The sequence below is a fragment of the Coregonus lavaretus genome (genome assembly GCF_964263955.1).
Source record: "Coregonus lavaretus genome assembly, chromosome: 25".
Taxonomy (NCBI): Eukaryota; Metazoa; Chordata; class Actinopteri; order Salmoniformes; family Salmonidae; genus Coregonus; species Coregonus lavaretus.
Genome location: NC_140012.1, coordinates 43,838,336 through 43,852,130, shown reverse-complemented (window position 1 = coordinate 43,852,130; position 13,795 = coordinate 43,838,336). Strand labels below are relative to the sequence as shown.

General features: G+C 43.4%; 1 pseudogene across 1 annotated transcript in view; it reads left to right on the top strand.

The window, feature by feature from the left end:
• Positions 1 to 3,935: 3,935 nt before the first annotated feature.
• The window catches only part of LOC311101030, a 39,591-nt pseudogene continuing 29,731 nt past the window's right edge, over positions 3,936 to 13,795 (top strand). Inside the window, exons 1-5 of the transcript XR_014615746.1 lie at positions 3,936 to 4,059; positions 5,938 to 5,996; positions 6,412 to 6,569; positions 12,320 to 12,378; positions 12,559 to 12,679. The product of XR_014615746.1 is annotated as an uncharacterized misc_RNA (transcript). The remainder of the gene's footprint in view (positions 4,060 to 5,937; positions 5,997 to 6,411; positions 6,570 to 12,319; positions 12,379 to 12,558; positions 12,680 to 13,795) is intronic.

The following is a 13,795-nucleotide window of genomic DNA, read 5'->3' as shown; positions in this document are numbered from 1 at the left end:
TAACACACCCTGTAACTCTGCTGATGTAAAGACACCCAAATACCTCTCTGCAGCTGCCACCACACCCAAATACCTCTCTGCAGCTGCCACCACACCCAAATACCTCTCTGCAGCTGCCACCACACCCAAATACCTCTCTGCAGCTGCCACCACACCCAAATACCTCTCTGCAGCTGCCACCACACCCAAATACCTCTCTGCAGCTGCCACCACACCCAAATACCTCTCTGCAGCTGCCACCACACCCAAATACCTCTCTGCAGCTGCCACCACACCCAAATACCTCTCTGCAGCTGCCACCACAACCTCAATTTTCTTCGACTTACATTCCATCCCTGCAGTACAGTTGATAACCATTGCTATAAACGCTAAAAATCCAATCTTACTGAAACATATCTCACTTATTGGCCTTTCCCTCTGTACTGGTACAGATCTCCTACTCTCACCACTCCTCCTCCTTGACCCATCTTCCTCTACTTTCTTCCCTGCCTCAGCATATGACAACTTCTTCACTACTCTTACCCTGGAAACCTCAACCTGTCTCTCTCGCATGGGACATTTCTGATCGCCAAGCCCCATGGGAACCCCTACAATTAGCACATACAGTTGAAGTCGGAAGTTTACACACACTTAGGTTGAAGTCATTAAAACTCGTTTTTCAACCACTCCACAAATTTCTTGTTAACAAACTATACTTTTGGCAAGTCGGTTAGGACATCTACTTTGTGCATGACACAAGTCATTTTTCCAACAGTTGTTTACAGACAGATTATTACACATATAATTCACTGTATCACAATTCCAGTGGGTCAGAAGTTTACATACACTAAGTTGACAGTGCCTTTAAACAGCTTGGAAAATTCAGGAAAATGATGTCATGGCTTTAGAAGCTTCTGATAGGCTAATTGACATCATTTTAGTCAATTGGAGGTGTACCTGTGGATGTATGTCAGAAGGTGTGCTGTGAAGGTGTGGTGCAGGAATCAAGCGCAGGACGCAGGAACTTAGTCCAATAGACTTTAGTGAACCAAAACTCAAAACGAGTAAAAAGAGCTTGGATACGAGCGATTACGCACACAGGCGTAAAATCTAACAAAATAACAATAACGCGAGAACTTCTCCAACACAGAGGAGAGAACGAAGCACAGACATACACGACAGCAAGTTCAATCACACACAACACATGACAAACACAACGAGAACTTATAGGACAATAATGAACGCTAAACGATCACAGGTGTACAACATCAAGACAAAACCAAACGAACATCGAAACATACAACGGTGGCAGCTAGTACTCCGGAGACGACGACCGCCGAAGCCTGCCCGAGCAAGGAAGAGAGGCAGCCTCGGCCGAAACCGTGACAATGTATTTCAAGGCCTACCTTCAAACTCAGTGCCTCTTTGCTTGCCATCATGGGAAAATCAAAAGAAATCAGCCAAGACTTCAAAAAAAAATTGTAGACCTCCACAAGTGTGGTTCATCCTTGGAAGCAATTTCCAAACGCCAGAAGGTGCCACGTTCATCTGTACAAACAATAGTACGCAAGTATAAACACCATGGGACCACGCAGCCGTCATACCGCTCAGGAAGGAGATGAGTTCTGTCTCCTAGAGATGAACGTACTTTGGTGGGAAAAGTGCAAATCAATCCCAGAACAACAGCAAAGGACCTTGTGAAGATGCTGGAGGAAACAGGTACAAAAGTATCTATATCCACAGTAAAACGAGTCCTATAGACATAACCTGAAAGGCCGCTCAGCAAGGAAGAAGCCACTGCTCCAAAACCACCATAAAAAAGCCAGACTACGGTTTGCAACTGCACATTGGGACAAAGATCGTACATTTTGGAGAAATGTCCTCTGGTCTGATGAAACAAAAATAGAACTGTTTGGCCATAATGACCATCGTTATGTTTGGAGGAAAAAGGGGTATGCTTGCAAGCCGAAGAACACCATCCCAACCGTGAAGCACAGGGGTGGCAGCATCATGCTGTGGGGGTGCTTTGCTGCAGGAGGAACTTTAAAGCAGTTAAAGCTTGGTCGCAAATGGGTCTTCCAAATGGACAATGACCCCAAGCATACTTCCAAAGTTGTGGCAAAATGGCTTAAGGACAACAAAGTCAAGGTATTGGAGTGGCCATCACAAAGCCCTGACCTCAATCCTATAGAAAATGTGTGGGCAGAACTGAAAAAGCGTGTGCGAGCAAGGAGGCCTACAAACCTGTCTCAGTTACACCAGCTCTGTCAGGAGGAATGGGCCAAAATTCACCCAACTTATTGTGGGAAGCTTGTGGAAGGCTACCCGAAACGTTTGACCGTCACCCAAGTTAAACAATTTAAAGGCAATGCTACCAAATACTAATTGAGTGTATGTAAACTTCTGACCCACTGGGAATGTGATGAAAGAAATAAAAGCTGAAATAAATACTTCTCTCTACTATTATTATTCTGACATTTCACATTCTTAAAATAAAGTGTTGATCCTAACGGCCCCAAGACAGGGAATTTATACTATGATTAAATGTCAGGAAATGTGAAAAACTGAGTTGAAATGTATTTGGCTAAGGTGTATGTAAACTTCCGACTTCAACTGTACCGCTACTTTCCCCAATGCTACACATTCCTTTGTCTCATGCCCTTCTGCACACTTCTCACACCTTGGAACTTCCCTCCTACACACTGCTGCCACATGCCCATAAGTTTGACACCTGTAACATCGTAATGTATTCGGCACATAAGCTCGTACAGGATAACTTATATATCCTAACTTCACTTTGTCAGGCAAAGACTCAACTTCAAGACTCAAAAGAACAGACAGTGACTCTTCTGTTTCCCCACTCTCGCCACCCTGTTTGCGTCGCACCAAACGACGAGCATCACAAACACCGGGAATCTTCCCCTTCAGTTGGTCAGCTTTCACATTTACCGCTACCCCAGTAATCACTCCTTTCAATGGCGCCCTTTTCTTGAGAGCGAAACAATTCACAATTCTTGCCCCCATTTGTTTAACTCTGAGCGCCTTCTCCCTCTGACCAACAGAAACACAAACAATTATCACTAGACCACTTCTGGTTACCCTCACCGATTCCACTATACCCAACGCTTTTTTCACCCACCTTGAATCCACAAATGGCCAAAAGGCAAGGGTCCACTTTTTCCAAAAACTTCGGTCCTACTATCACAGACTCATCTTTATCCTGACCCTCGGTGCAAGCCTCGGCCTCCGAGTACTTCACCACACGATCCACCTCCGATACTTCACCCTCGTTCACTTCCTTTTCTCCTCCTGTCTTCAGCTCACTCTGCTTACATTTTCTACCGTTCTTCTTTAACAAACCTTCTCCCTTTTTTCCACCATTTTTAACCGACTCAAGCTCACAATCTTCCTCCCTCTCTCTCTTAGACCTCCTCTGCCTCGCTTTTTCCCTCCACTCCTCCTCCGTATTCCAAGTATACGTCTCCTTATGATAATACTGCACTTCTCCTAACATACATCTTGTTCTTGCTTTCTCAAGGGACGCCATTTAAGAGGCTCTCCAACCAAATCTTTGTCTAACGTTACTTCCACTTTACTCCTGATTTGCACCAGGGGACTCTGGCATCCATACGATGTTTCTCGAGATCGACCGGCAGAAAAGTTTTTGAGACTTAAGGATTTTACATCTGAAGACTTGCAAGGGGTTCTGGTGCCGGAAGACCCACCCTCCTATGTAGGGATCAGATCTGCTTTATTAATTTTTTTACAGAAAAGTTGTCTGATTTAGTTTAGTTAGTTTATTTATTTTTTGGTAGTTTGGTCGTTCTCTTGGTATTTTGTTCCATTTTGGGGAATCCTGTTTCCATCCCGCACACTAGGTGGCGGAATGCACATTAAATTGTGTCATCGCCAATATACCATAGAAGAAGACGACCTTCGGCGTTTCACTTCCACACAGGAGTGCTAAAAATGGCGGACCGAAGTTCCGTGCCGAGTGATCTTTACAAGCATGTGTATTCATTTCTACTGGAGAACAAGTTTACCAAGGCTGCTCAACAGTTCAACAAACAAGCTAAAGTGGTATGCGTCTCCGTTAAGCAGTTGTTTTGTTTACCCCTTAAGCTAGCTAGGTGAGATAATTAGCTACGCAGGAGGTGCACGCCGTGGTGCCAACACGTGTGATTCCGACACACCACATTTGAATTAATGCACTATTTTATGTTTGACAAGTGATGGATTCCGTTTTTGGGGATGTTTGCTTTTTGGACCAACTACATAGTTAGCTAACGAACATTTGAAATATTGAAATAAAATGTATCTGGGTAGCCAACAGGCTAAGAAATGCATTACTTCGTTCCCCAACGAGATTTTGTTTACAGACGGGTCGCTGCAGAAGCTTGTGTCGCCTGGCGTCCTTCATCAACCAAATCTAAACTAGCCGTCAAACAATGGCTCGTTGCGGGACGAAGCAAAGAAGTGGTGTGTGTGTGGTGATGTCCTCCAGGTTGACTCGTAACCTGCGGGGTGGGTTTAGGTTTAACTGGTCCAAATAGCCTACACGCCAATCACCAAATGCTATTGGGAATGTGCAGAACAAGTAAGGACAATATCTGCGTTTAATTCTATAACAGAAAAGTTGCGAAATGGAGAGTTGAGGATGGCCAGAATAGTAATGTTTGGAAAGAATTAGTGAAGCGTTAAAAGAGGATAATAGCCGTGAATGTTATGTGGTTGCCTTACAAATTCGACAGTCACAAGGGGGGGTTCAAATAGGCCTATGAGCACGTCAAGGGAACTGTAGCCTACTGTACAGATGGGTTAAATGGAAACTGAAATCTGGACACTTGACTGTAAGTCTATAACCGTTCACATAGCCTTAAGCGCTATCTTTATCAGCATCATAAAAGCTGATAGTATTTCAAACACATAAAATATGCATCCAAGCCGAACTGAAATCTTATCAGAAACATGTTGGGTTGTTTTCACAGCTTTCTATTTCCTTACAACCGGTCAAACTGATGTCGTTTGGACATTTTGCACTGTGTGTTTTCCTTTTGAGTTAGCTGCTAGTTAGCTAAGTGATTCCAAGTAGCTTCATAATCTTTGACTGGATTTATTTTTAGTTAGCGATTAAAGAGTCGTTGGAGGGTATTCACTCACTAACTGTAAGTTGCTCTGGATAAGAGCGTCTGCTAAATGACTAAAATGTAAATTTAAAATCTTAAATGTTTTTTTTCGTTATTGCATTTTCTCCCCGGTCCCTGAATGTCTTTGCTCCTTGAAAGAAGCAGAGATGACATAACTTTACCGATGTCAACTAGATTGAAGCATTCATTTCATTCTATAGATTTATGACATAATGGTGAAAACAAAGGGTTTATTTAGTCTTCTAGGGCAACGTATGACACCATCTATCTAATTATAGACAAGTTGACTAACAAATATCCTACCAAAATGTCGGAAATTATAAGCAGAAAAATATCTAAATTAGGCCCCTCAAAAAATCCTGCACCCCCTTTTCAAAAAAAATATTCCGCCATCTCTGACTGTAGCCTACAGCACATTTTCTATATTTGCGGGTTATAAAATCGGGTGCGGCCTCGGATTTTCACCCTCACATATAGTCAGGCGGTTGCAGATGGGTTATTAGTAAGTGCGGGTTAACAAACGGCTGACCCGCGCACCACTAGTTTGTATCTATCTAGATTAAGGTGTAAGCCCTGCCCTGGCATTGCTTGTTTTATGGGGACGTTTGGATTGCAGTTGGAACACTAATAACGTTACATAACTTGACAAGTTGCATGATTCAGGTCGATATGTCTTCCATGCATGAGAAACTTGTTTGTAGCTAAAACATTGTTCAGAATTTATTTTCTCCCATATCATGCAACGTGATGGCTAGAAACCTGCAAAGAGAATAAACTGTCAGATGTTTTAATGATTCTTCCTTTACAACAGCCACCCCGGGATGAAAAACAAGATGCCGGTCTGCTTGACATTTTCAACTTCTGGGTGAAGTAAGTAATAATAATATGCCATTTAGCAGACGCTTTTATCCAAAGCGACTTACAGTCATGCGTGCATACATTTTTTTTTTGTGTATGGGTGGTCCCGGGGATCGAACCCACTACCTTGGCGTTACAAGCGCCGTGCTCTACCAGCTGAGCTACAGAGGACCACGATGGAAGTAGCTAGTACACTCCATCTGATTTCATTCCTTGACTGTATTGTCGCCACTTGGCTGGCAGGAATGACGACCTGGATATTACAATCCTCCATTTCCCCAGAGTTCTTGGGCTATGACTGGTATGAACCTCGCATACCCTTGTCTTTTGTGTCATTTCGTGTAAATGAATCAGAGTGTAACTTTGCAATCCTTGTTGCTAGTTTTGAATGCCACTCACTGCTCTGTTTGTGCCATTTCCAATTCAGGTCTCCTGAAGCTAAGAAACGTAAGGCGCTGCCAAACGATCCTGAAACCAGCGACCATCCATCTGCTAAGAAGGCGAAGACTGCAGAGAGCTCCAGCGAGGAGTCGAGCAGCGACGAGGAGGAGGAAGCCGCAGCTCCTGCCAAGGCCACACCCACAGGTACGCTCTCATCTATCCTTTTAACATATGCCATTGAGCTTTTATCTAAAGTCGACTTATGGTAGTGCGTGTGTAAAGGACATCACGCTGCTTGCTTAGCGAGTACCATACCTGATGCCAACTCTCGGGACCTCTGCCTTGCTAGCACAAAAAGCTAGCTATTCGCAGGCGCAAGTGGGGACACTTCAGGCTGAGGAGTACGTTTCTCACATCCCCATGTGCCAAACATCTTTGTATGGGTAGCCCTGCTTTAACGGAGCGGCGTTCCTTTCTCGCTGGTCCTGACGAGAGAAACAAAACTGTGGGGGAGGTTCTCTTCTGCACTGTTCAACCAATCCGGTGAATATGGAGGAGGAGTTAAGATGGAGTGTCGCGTCAACGTCCAAAAGCGGAAAGCCGCGTCACAGGCTCTCTTTCCATTTGCTCTGAGCTGGATGCACCCGGTTGGTTCTGACCCCTGCTAAGGATGGGGTAGCCTTTGGTAATCGAACCCACGTCTTTGTCTCTGTAGGCGTTGTGCTCTTCCAACTGAGTCGTACTACTCCGCCTGATGTTGCTGGAACTAAAACCTCGTCCCCAGGCGCCTGGTAACAGTTAGCCCAAGTATGTTATCGTGTGTTTGTCTGTTTGTGTCTCTTCACAGTCCCCGCTGTTCCATAAGGTGTATTTTTATCTGTTTTTTAAATCTAATTTTACTGCTGGCATCAGTTACCTGATGTGGAATAGAGTTCCATGTAGTCATGGCTCTATTATTATAATAATAATATGCCATTTAGCAGACGCTTTTATCCAAAGCGACTTACAGTCACGTGTGCATACATTTTTACTTATGGGTGGTCCCGGGGATCGAACCCACTACCCTGGCGTTACAAGCGCCATGCTCTACCAATTGAGCTACAGAGGATCACCTATGTAGTGCTGTGTGCCTCCCATAGTCTGTTCTGGACTTGGGGACTGTGAAGAGACCTCTGGTGGCATGTCTTGTGGGGTATGCATGGGTGTCCGAGCTGTGTGCCAGTAGTTCAAACAGACAGCTTGGTTCAAGTCAATCTCTCCTCCATTTTGAGCCAAGTTTTGGGTTAAGTTAATAGGAATACGACTTAGATCGCGAAAACGTCTATCATACATGTCAGATTTCAATACTGGCCGATGTCATAACTCGGGAGGATGTCTTCTCTCAAATGAGCCATTGATAATATTTTTGCGACTATTCCTACCTCGAGGGTCTAGCACATTTTCCCTATTTGTCTGTCTTTAGTCCAGGGTGCATGGTGCTGTTGCCAGAGATATTCTAGAAAGGAGATAGGAATCAATGAATGAAGGAACGTATAAGGCCCCACCCAGCACGTTGTCATGCTGCATCACGCAGTTGCTAATCTAATCGTCACGCAATCCCTTCTCAAAGTCAGTGTATGTGATTTAGAAATGTGCCTATTTTCCTCGAGAGTACGTAATGTCATGATTCCAAAGCTATACGATACTACTGTAAGTTAATTATCTCACATCTCGGAAAAGATTTGTAATGTTGTCGTAATTCGTGCTGATGTTGGGCTAGCACCTGAAAGACTCCCATTCACTCCTTGTTGAAGGAGAGCGCTCCTTGTCCCAGAATGCACCGCGCAGCCCATTGATGTAACATGGGCAACATTTCCCATCTCCTCAAAACTATATCTGCCATTGCTAATGTTAGACTCCACTCTGTGAGGCACATCGATCTGCAGGTTGAACATGGTGAGGTTGTAGACTCACTAAATTGATAGTGCAGTTTGTTTTAGCGAATTTTACAGCTAACTAGCTACGTTACATGCTGATACTGTCTTTGGTATTATTGTAGCTACGTTTGCTAGCTAGCCAGCCCGTAGAGAGAGCATTGCATTGTGGATTTTGTAGTCGACTTGAGCTGCAACAGATTTCCACAACGATTTTCCATGTTGCTACCAACCTTACTATAACAGCAAAATGAAATATATGTTCACAAAAAATATTGTTCTCACATATTACATTTTACATTTACGTCATTTAGCAGACGCTCTTATCCAGAGCGACTTACAAATTGGTGCATTCAATATTAGTGTTATTTAACACTGTGAAATTAAAGGAATGAGTAGTTTTGGGTGGATGTTTCCATTAAGGTCCAAGGATGTTATTTTCAAGGTAAGTTTAAGTTTTAACGTCACAGTGAAATGCCTCTAGCGAACTCAATACCCAACAATGCAACGCTAATCTGGCAGCCAAAACAGCCAAATACTCCCATCTAAACGTGAATCGATTCTCAATTGAGATTCGGTTCTAGAAACATAAAGCCCTTTTTACTTTCATATCTCATCAAAATAATTTCACAAATATATACACTTACTGTACTGTTTTAACCGGCTTTACAAGGCACAGCTGCAGCATTCCCCTGTCCTCAGTCTGTCTTCCGTAAACAACACGCTCTGTAACATGGACGTATGGCCATGTGAGAACGCTAACCCTTTAAAGCTGTGTAGTAAACCTTTATGTAAAAAAAAAAAAAAAAAATGTCTTGCTGATATGAAAGATACGTTATGTTTCCAAAACTGTACCGCAAGCGATGCGTGTTCATTTCAAGCGCCGGGGTCACTTTTCAACCTCATGTTCATCTCCTGCGCCAAACCAGTGTCTACATAAGTGAAAACACTTCTATGATCTGTGGTTAAAAAGGTAAAGGTCCATAAAACAATTCTGACATCACAGGCGTAGGATTGAAAAAATTAAATAAAAAATGATTTTCAAAAAAACCTGCAATGAGTTTCTAGCGCGGGTATTTTCTTGCTCCCCACGAAAATCAGTTTTTAAAATGGTTGAACTTTTGATGTCATCGGGTAGAACTTAACGCAATGTTTGTTTCTACATCGTTTAGAAATGCACCGTTTTCACATGTGCCGACACTGGTATTGTGCTGGAGATCATGAACATGAGGTTGCAAAGTGGTGGAGTTGCCCTTTAACAAAAGTCCCACTGGAAAAAAGATCCCTTCATCAATAGGCGCTAAAGGTAGTTGGCGTCTATGAATGGGGGGGGGGGTGGTTGGTAAGTGTGCCTCAAAGTAGGACTTGAAAGGGGTGTGGTTCCAATCGAGGCGGGAGAGGGAGCAAGCCTGCATAGCGACCGTATCACAGCGACCTTATTATTTTAGAGGGAGCAAGCCTGCATAGCGACCGTATCACAGCGACCGGATTATTTTAGAGGGAGCAAGCCTGCATAGCGACCGTATCACAGCGACCGTATTATTTTAGAGGGAGCAAGCCTGCTACAGCTGTATTATATAGAACTTAGAAAATGTATTTTGATTGGTGATTTTTCAGTCACAGCGACCATATTATTTTTGAAGAGCCCAATTGATTGAGTTCAGGCATATTAAGTTTCAAACAATTTCTTAGGTGCGTACTTTCCCGATTTTCCCGAACTCACTTCCTTGTTTAGCCCATTACTTGCGATACTTTGAAATCCACAAAGAGGGGGGAGGTGCTAGATCAGGAGGGGGGGGCAGGCAAACTACGGTCCACCCCATTCAAACCGTCCCCGCAGGAGGTTTGATTAAAAAACATGTATTTTTATTTTTGGGAATGATTATTTTGGGTTACAATAACTCTCCAGGCTGCTCTTAAATGTCTAAAACTAGTATGCAGAAATATAATGGACCTACAGTGCCTTCAGAAACTATTCATACCCCTTGACTTATTCCACATTTTGTTGTTACAGCCTGAATTCAAAATGGATTAAGTCGATTTTTTTTCTCACCCATCTACACACAACACCCCATAATGACAGTGAAAACATGTTTTTAGAAATGTTTGCACATTTATTGAAAATGAAATACAGAAATATCTAATGTACATAAGTATTCACACCCCTGAGTCAATACATTGTAGTAGCACCTTTGGCGGTGATTACAGCTTTGAGTCGTCTATCAGCGGCGGGGAACAGCAATCTTCAAGTCTTATCACAAATTTTCTATGGGATTCAAGTCTGGGCTTTGGCTGGGCCACTCAAGGACTTTCACATTCATGTTTTTTGATTTTTTTTGGCAGCGATTACAGCGGTGACTCTTTCTGGGTAAGTCTCTAAGAGCTTTGCACACCTGGATTGTGTAATATTTGCACATTATTATTAAAACAATTCTTCAAGCTCTGTCAAGTTGGTTGTTGATCATTGCTAGACAGACATTTTCAAGTCTTGCCATAGATTTTCAAGCTGATTTAAGTCAACACTGTAACTAGGCCACTCAGGAACATTCTATGTCATATTGGTAAGCCTTTGAACGGGTTATGGTAGTAGGGCAGGCGAATCGGTTTGAGTGTGTCAAGAACTGCAACGCTGCTGGGTTTGTCACGCTCAACAGTTTCCCGTGTGTGTCAAGAATGGTCCACCACCCAAAGGACATCCAGCCAACTTGACACAACTGTGGGAAGCATTGGAGACATGGGCCAGCGTCCATGTAGAACACTTTCAACACCTTGTAGAGTCCATGCCCTGACGAATTGAGGCTGTTCTGAGGGCAAAAGGGGGTGCAACTCAATATTAGGATGGTGTTCCTAATGTTTTGTACACTCAATGTATATTTGGCCTTGTGTTTAAGGTTGTTGTCCTCATGAAAGGTGAATTTGTTTCCCAGTGTCAGTTGGAAAGCAGACTGAACCAGGTTTTCCTCTAGGATTTTGTCTGTGCTTAGCTCTCTTCCATTTATTTTTATCCTGAAAAACTCCCTAGTCCTTGCCGATGACAAGCGTAACATGATGCAGCCACCACCACCATGCTTGAAAATATTAATTGGTACTCAGTGATGTGTTGTTGGGTTTGCCCCAAACATTACGCTTTTAATTCAGGACATAAAGTTAATGTCTTTGCGACAATCTTTGCAGTTTTACTTTGGCGCAGGTCAAAGTAATTAAAACCGGCGGCTGTTTATGCCGCTCCTGCCAAAGACTGCCATTCAAGTCCCGTTCTGACGTGCTCTGAAACCAGACGTCTCGAAAAACAGATTACTGGAACAATGCTGGAAATGACAATGCGAAGAGAAAATACCTGAGCCAGCATATTCTGGGATTTTGGCAATGAGGCCCTTTATCTACCCCAGAGTCAGATGAACTTGTGGATACCATTTTTTATGTTACTGTGTCCAGTATGAAGGGAGTTAGTGGTAGTTTTGTGAGCCAATGCTAACTAGCATTAGTGCAATGAGTGGCGCAGTGGTCTAAGGCACCGCATCGCAGTACTAACTGTGCCACTAGAGATCCTGGTTCGAATCCAGGCTCTGTCGCAGCCGGCCGCGACCGGGAGACTCATGGGCGGCGCACAATTGGCCCAGCGTCGTCCAGGGTAGGGGAGGGAATGGCCGGCAGGGATGTAGCTCAGTTGATAGAGCATGGCGTTTGCAACGCCAGGGTTGTGGGTTCGATTCCCACGGGGGGCCAGTATAAAAAATACAAAAAAATAAAAATTGTATTCACTAACTGTAAGTCGCTCTGGATAAGAGCGTCTGCTAAATGACTAAAATGTAAATGTAAAATGTGCAATGACTGGAAGTCTATGGTATCTGCTAGCATGCTCTGGGGAAGTAGATACAGGGCCTCATTTCCAAAATCTCTAAGTATCCCTTTTAATATTGACCTACCCCTAAAAAACCAATATCCTACCTTTTTTCCTGATTTTCTAGGTTGTCGTGATCACAAACGTGAGTTTTTCTCTTTTTGTTCTCTTTTGATGATGCGGTTTTGTATTGTTAATAGCTAACGCAGCAGAGTCCAGCAGCAGTGACGATTCCAGTGACGAGGAGGCCTCAGAAAAGGTACAGGAGAGCTATGATGTTTTACAACAATGTATCTAATGTTTTATTGTCATGTTAAAATTGCTAACCATAGGCTCTGTGCCATTACAGAGCTATAGGCGGGCTTTACTGAAGAATATATTTGTGTGCCCTGATGAAGGCGTCTTGCTGTTGAAATCCGCTCCTCTTCTCTGCTAACAGAAGCCTGCAGCAGCCAAAGCCCCAGTGAAGGTCCCTGTAGTGGCCGCAGCCAGGAAAAAGGACTCCAGCTCTAGCAGTGAGTCATCTGAAGATGAGGCTCCAGCCAAAGCCCCTGTTGCTAGTGAGTACATTTTAACCTAGCGAGTACATTTTAACCTAGCTGGTGAGTACATTTAACCTAGCGAGTACATTTTAACCTAGCTGGTGAGGACATTTTAACCTAGCTGGTGAGGACATTTTAACCTAGCTGGTGAGGACATTTTAACCTAGCTGGTGAGGACATTTTTAACCTAGCTGGTGAGAACATTTTTAACCTAGCTGGTGAGGACATTTTTAACCTAGCTGGTGAGGACATTTTTAACCTAGCTGGTGAGGACATTTTAACCTTTGTTCAACCATGAAGTCCCCTGAGACAAGGAGTCTTTTTAGGACACCTGACCAAGACGATAGCTTTACGACAGGGGACCCAAATGAGAAATATTGTGGATAAAAAGTTACCTGTCTAACGGAACACAGAGGGTGTTCTTTAATGGAAGCCTCTCCAACATAATCCAGGTAGAATCAGGAATTCCCCAGGGCAGCTGTCTAGGTCCCTTACTATTTTCAATCTTTACTAATGACCTGCCACTGGCCTTGAGTAAAGCCAGTGAGGCTATGTATGCGGATGACTCAACACTATACACGTCAGCTACTACAGCGAGGGAAATCACTGCAACACTTAACAAAGAGCAGCAATTTGTTTCAGAATGGTTGGCAAGGAATAAGTTAGTCCTAAACATTTCAAAAGCATTGTATTTGGGACAAATCATTCACTAAACCATTAACCTCAACTAAATCTTGAAATAATTAATGTGGAAATTGAGCAAATTGAGTAACCCTGGGTTGTAAACTGTCATGGTCAAAACCTGTTGATACAACAGTAGCTAAGATGGGGAGAAGTCTATCCATAATAAAGCGCTGTTCTGCATTCTTAACAGCATTACGGCTTGCAGCAACACCGGTACTGTGCTTACTCACAGTCCCACACCACTTGTGTGTGTATAAAGACCCCAAAATGGCACTTTTCAAGAGACACGCTTACGACGCAGAGTTCAAGCTCAAGGCTGTCGGTCACGCAGTAGAATATGGGAATAGAGCAGTAGCGAGAAAATTCAACATTAATGAATCAATGGTACGGAAGTGGAGGAAGCAAGAAGATGACCTGCGCCAAGTAAAGAAGACTAAACAGAGTTTCCGA